This window comes from Pteropus vampyrus, unplaced genomic scaffold (assembly GCF_000151845.1).
Source record: "Pteropus vampyrus isolate Shadow unplaced genomic scaffold, Pvam_2.0 Scaffold56, whole genome shotgun sequence".
In the NCBI taxonomy this organism is placed as follows: domain Eukaryota; kingdom Metazoa; phylum Chordata; class Mammalia; order Chiroptera; family Pteropodidae; genus Pteropus; species Pteropus vampyrus.
In genome coordinates, this window is record NW_011888837.1 from 7,251,182 (window position 1) to 7,257,192 (window position 6,011).

At 36.4% G+C, this 6,011-nt stretch overlaps 1 pseudogene; it reads right to left on the reverse strand.

The window, feature by feature from the left end:
* Positions 1 to 1,295: 1,295 nt before the first annotated feature.
* Positions 1,296 to 1,414, reverse strand: LOC111739999 (annotated as a pseudogene).
* Between the last annotated feature and the right edge of the window lie 4,597 nt (positions 1,415 to 6,011).

The window sequence follows — 6,011 nt, forward strand, 5'->3', positions numbered from 1 at the left end:
TAAAAATTTCTGATTCATAACTTGGATATCCCCAGGATTTCTGGGAAAAGCGAATACTATAGACTGTGATTGTCATCAGAACTCAAGAGCTTACACAAAGAAAATCCAAGAAAAGCACAAACTAAGTAGAAACCGCAGCCATATCTTTCCTCAATATTTTACCTTCTAGAGTATGAGTACATTTGAAATGAGAAAAATAACTGCACGATTCACAGAATAAGCAGACACACGTGTCATTCTGCCCAGGGAATCCAAAGTTTACCCAGGAAGTTTGTAGCCGAAAGAGCACTTATTAAAATTAACTAGGTAGAAATTTTGTAGTTATTATTAAAATGCAAGAAAGGCATTCTCTCTAATGAGTTAGTTAACTGTGAACATGTAATATTCTTTCTAAGATTTCTTACCAATATTCTCCTTGGAAACCTAACAAGAAATCTTAGAGACCTGGCTTTGGATTATTGTCATACCACATTTCCTCTTGAGAATAAAACAGTTAAAAGAAATAGTAGCAGCAATGGTTGCCATTTATTGAGTGCCAACTAGGTTCCAGGTGCTTCCAGAAACTACGAAGGATAGTTACTAATAAAATCTATAAGTTATAGATGAGGAAATTGAAACTTAAAAAAATTAAATCACTTGCCCAAGATTCTCCAGTCAGGATCCTGACTCAGAACTTTCTGATTTGAGGGGTCATGTTCTCAACCATTGTTCTATATTGTCCCATCTCCCAGGACTCATTCCTTTCTTCTTTCAACAAATATTTGTGGCACACATATTACATGCCAGGTGTGTGTTCAATACAGAATTAAACAAAATATTACAAGTTTCTGCTCTCTTAGAGCTTACATCCCACATTCTACACATATATGTCAGATGCTAGTAAGTGCTAGGAAGAATAGAACATAGTAGAGGTTTAGAAAGATGAGTCACTCATCATCCTTGCTAACCTCCCCAAATACAGACAGATCTCTCAGTTGTATTTTTTCTTCCATCCTGTGATGTCCAGTTGGTCTTTTCTACTTTTCTCTTGACTAGTTCTCTTTCTTATTTTGTGAAACTTTCCACTCTCTTTTTCACAGAATGTTTCCTATATTTCAATGTCCTTGTTAAAACCTGAATTTGATGATACCACGCCCCTTAGAGCCCTCTTGAGAATTAAGCTGAAAGGCAGCATTTGCAGTTTTATTTTTTATTTTATTATTATTATTATTATTTTTAGACTAGGCAACGCTTAGTTGGCATCACAGATTGCAAGGACCTTGTCAGCTTACAATCTCTTATTTTTTATTTTTTTATACCTACAGCACCTGGTCATCCTAGGCGATGTCCCATCTAAGTACTAACCAGGCCCGAACTTGCTTAGCTTCCGAGATCAGATGGGATCAGCCTTGTTCAGGGTGGCATGGCCATAGACTGCAGTTTTAATTTACCTGGCCACACCAAAACTTTTCTTCTCAAAATTCTTATAAAAATACGTCTGGCTATATCACTCACATCGTCACTCACGTTTTGTCCATGTCAGCCATCTAATTTGGTATTTGGTTTAAGATTTTCCTCTCTGCTCTAAGTTTTATCATAATTCTCAGTGATTTTCATATCCATGTGGCTGAATTAGCCAACAATAACTCCAGACACCACCTCTCCATTACAAATACACACCCATTGTCACTACTGGGATTTTATCATCACCCAGACCTAACATACTTCTGAAATCTTGAAGTTCTATATCCACTCTCTGAACAGAGTTTCCTATCTTTCTAGCTATCTTGTTTGTACTATTAACATTTTTGTTTCCTAACCTTAATAAAACTTGAAATTTATTGACTATCTCTTTCTCACCCATCAACCAGCCTCCTCCTGTCCCCATTTCCCATGTGGACAATATCCAGAAATTGAATTGTTCTTTTGTACCTCAATACATTGTGCCAAAGCCACAATCCCCACCACTTAAAATGGATGAAAGAGGAATAAAACGTAAAACTGAGTAGATCTGTGTCACTGTAAGATAATGGTGTCCAGTTGGCCCTGAATATTGCCAGAAAATCCTGTATGTGTTCCTAATCAGCTTGTTTCTCACTATTCAGAATAACCGTTCTGACCTTACCTGCCTTCCATAGGTTCTCTATTCTGTAATCTCATCCTTAACTCTTAGCACAAGTCCTCCTCTCATATTTTGCAGAGAAAACAGACAATCAGGTGAAAACTTGTCCAACTTCACACTCATCCACACACACATTTGCTTTCTATTTATTTTTTCTTCTTCCTCTCTAGAAAAGATGTTCTATCCTTTTTTTTCTGAAGTTAATCCTTCCATCCCTTCACCCTGCAACACCCATACAGAAGTCTTTCAATCATTTACTATTTTTGGTGGAAAATTCTCTGATTTCTCCTTCTCCCTTGAAATTTTCTCTTTTGCATGTAAGAGTGCTCAAGCGTCTGCCAAACAAAACATTTTCCTTTAACCTCCTCTTTACTTTTAACTACTACTGAGATTTCCCCTTTAAATATAAGCTAGTTCAAAAAAAATAGTCTATACACAGGACAGTTGAATTTCTTACCATTTGCTTCTCTCCTTAACTCTTGCCATCTACAGCCACCACTCCTACCACTTCATTGAAATAATTCTTCCAAATGTAGGATGATCATACATCCTGGCTTGCCCGGAAAACTTCTGCATTTTACTTGTTGTCCTATATTAATTTTTAATAGCAATCCCTGTGTTAGTCAGGGTTCTCCAGAAAAACAGAACCAACAGAATGTGGAGAGAAAGAGAGAGAGAGAGAGGAGAGAGAGAGAGAGAGAGAGAGAGAGAGAGAGAGAGAGAGAGAGAGAGAGAGAGAGAGAAAGTGATAGAGAGAGAAATGATATAGATATAGAAAGAGATTTATTTTAAGGATTTAGCTCACGTGATTATAGAGCCTGAGAAAACTGGCCATCTGCAAGCTGGAGACCCAGGAGCTGGGGCTTTAGTCCCAGTCCAAGTCTGAAGGTTTAAGAACTAGAAGTGCCAAAGATGTAAATTCCAGTATAAGAGCTGGAGAAACCAATGTTCCAGTTCAGCAGTCAGGCAGAAAAAGAGTAAATTCTCCCTTCCTCTGTCTTTTTGTTCTATTCAAATCCTCAACTGATTGGATGATGCCTTCCCCCACTGGAAAAGGCAATCTGCTTTACTCAGTCTACTAATTCAAATGCTAATTTAATCTAGAAACACCCTCACAGACACCCCCAGAAATACTGTTTAGCAAATATCTGGGAATCCCATGGCCCACTCAAGTTGACACATAAAATTAAACATCACAATTTCTTTCATTTTAAAATTTATCTATATTGGATCATTTATATCATCATTCTTTTCACTTTTCAATCTTTAACTTGCTTGACTGCACTGCAGCAATTACCTCTGTGACCCAGGCTCTTTCTCTGAATTTCTTTGACTCTGGGACACCGATCTCACATGGTAACGCTCTGACTTCACTAGCTATTTCTTCTCGGTTTCTTTTATAATCTCCTCTTTCTCTATTTGCTCCATAAGAATCTATATTTCTTTAAGTTCATCTCTTAAACTTTCTCCTGGATAATGTATTCATACTAATAGCATCACTATGCAATAATTCTCAATTGTACTTCTCTAAACCCAGATCTTCCTGACTTCTAGGCTTTTATGCACAACCACATATGGGAATCTCCACTTAAATGCCTAAAAAGACGCTGTAAACAGAACCCGTCTCAAACTAAACCCATCGGTTGCCCTTCAGATCTGCTTCTCTTCCCAGAGTACCCTATCCAGGTGAATGGCAGTACCTGTTAGAATTGTTCAAATCAGAGACCTGAACATCATCTTTGATCCATCACCTTCTCTTACTCCTGTATCTCATACAAAATTGTCATCAATTTCAGTTGATTCTATTTTTTAAAATATTTCCTAAAATTTTGACATCTGCTTACATCAACTGTGATTACCTTGGTTTAGGACTATTATTTCTCACTTTGTCTGGTCTCCCTTTTGTCTAGTCTCCTTGCCTTTACTTGTAATTCCCTCTAATCTATTTACCACACTACCACCAGTTTGATCTTTCTAAATCCTACAATGGCTTCACAGTGACTTTGTCAAGCAAGACTCTTCATAATATTATCTAAGTTTTCCTCCCTAGTCCTTGCACCTTAGATACCAGTATATTCAATTCAAAATAACTGATTTGAGCCAAGTCTCTCATACTTTTGCACATGCTTCTTCCTCTCCCTATAAGGACCCTCCCAACTACTTTTCTTCCAAGTTAGTCTCACTTGGCAATATCAGCTCCTTCTGAGAGTCTTACAGGCTGCGTTAGGTGGCTTTCCTTACACAGCATCCTTTGCTTCCTTTCATCACAGAACTCATTATCCATAGTGTAATTTGTTAAGTTGCTCTTCATCTCTACTACTAGACTATGAACTTTGGGACACCTTTGCATCCATTATGCCTAGCACGACGCACGGCACAAAATAGGCATTCAATTAAGGTAAGTAAGTAACTGAATGAATAATTATCATCCAATTAGAAATCATTTTTATCATAATAGATACAATCCATATGAATAAAACACTTTTCAAAAAAATAACATTTCTTTTCATAAAAAGATTTTAGTTCAATCAGAGATTTTAAAATCCTGCAGAAGTGTTAAAGTTACTTGGCTAAGTTCTGTTCCATGGTTCATGGCTTCCATTTCATGATTTATCATGTAACACCTGTAGCTGCATTTTTTTCTTCTTTATTTTTTGATCATTAAGTCACACCCTGCTGTCTGTTATGGCTATATTAAGGCTGTGCTTGTGAAGTATTTCAAGCTTCCATAAATACAGACCAGCCATTATAGAGCTCTTTTTCTTGTACAGTCACCTGCTTGTTGAGGCATATGTTTTTCTCTCTTCTAGCACTTGTATTTCTGAAATACTTTTAAGGTAGACACTGTTGTAACAACTCTCAGTATTAGAATATCACTATTCTTTTACATTAAAGGATGAAGAATCATTTCTCTTTTTCTTGGCCCATTTGTGAAATAAATTTTTTTTAGAAATAAAATATTTTAATATTTTTTAAAAAGAAAAGCATTAAAAGGCAAATTAAATAGGGAATCATGATTTAAAATAGAGAAAAGAAAAGGTTCTCGCTTTTGCCATGTCATCCCAATTGGAAAGTACGAAATGGTCGGTTACTAAAAGAGGTCTGAACAAACATCAGAGAGGAGCTTTAATTTAATATTGAATAAAGAATTGTCTCATGATTATTACCTTACAACAAAAAATCCACATTGAAACATCACAAGTTGGAAAATGAGAGAAGGTATCAATTATGAAAAACCTAACTCAGTTTACCTTTAAGAAAAGTTTTGGGTGGAAGGAAAGTAAAATAAATGTTTCTTTAAATAAATGGGACTACATCAAACTAAAAAGCTTGTGCATAGCAAAAGAAACCGTCGATAAGGTAAAGAGACAACCATCCGAATGGGAAAAGATATTTGCAAGCAAAGCCTCCGATAAGGGCCTAATATCCAAAATATACAAAGAACTCATACAACTCAATAACAACAACAACAAAAACAAACAATCCAATTAAAAAATGGGCGAGAGATCTGAACAGACATTTCTCTCAAGAAAACATACAAATGGCCAGCAAACATATGAAAAGATACTCAACATTGCTAGCTATTAGGAAAATGCAAATCAAAACCACAATGAGATACCTTCCCACACCTGTTAGAATAGCTGTAATCAACAGGACAAGTAATAACAAATGTTGGAGAGGATGCAGAGAAAAAGTAACCCTCATACACTGATGGTGGAACTGCAAATTGGTACAGCCACTATGGAAAACAGTATGGAGGTTCCTCAAAAAACTAAGAATTGATCTACCATATGGTCCAGCAATCCCTCTACTGGGTATTTACCCCAAAGACTTGAAAACCCATATCCGATATTTAGACACAGAAGCAATCGAAGTGTCCTATGACAGATGATTGTATAAATTAGCTGTG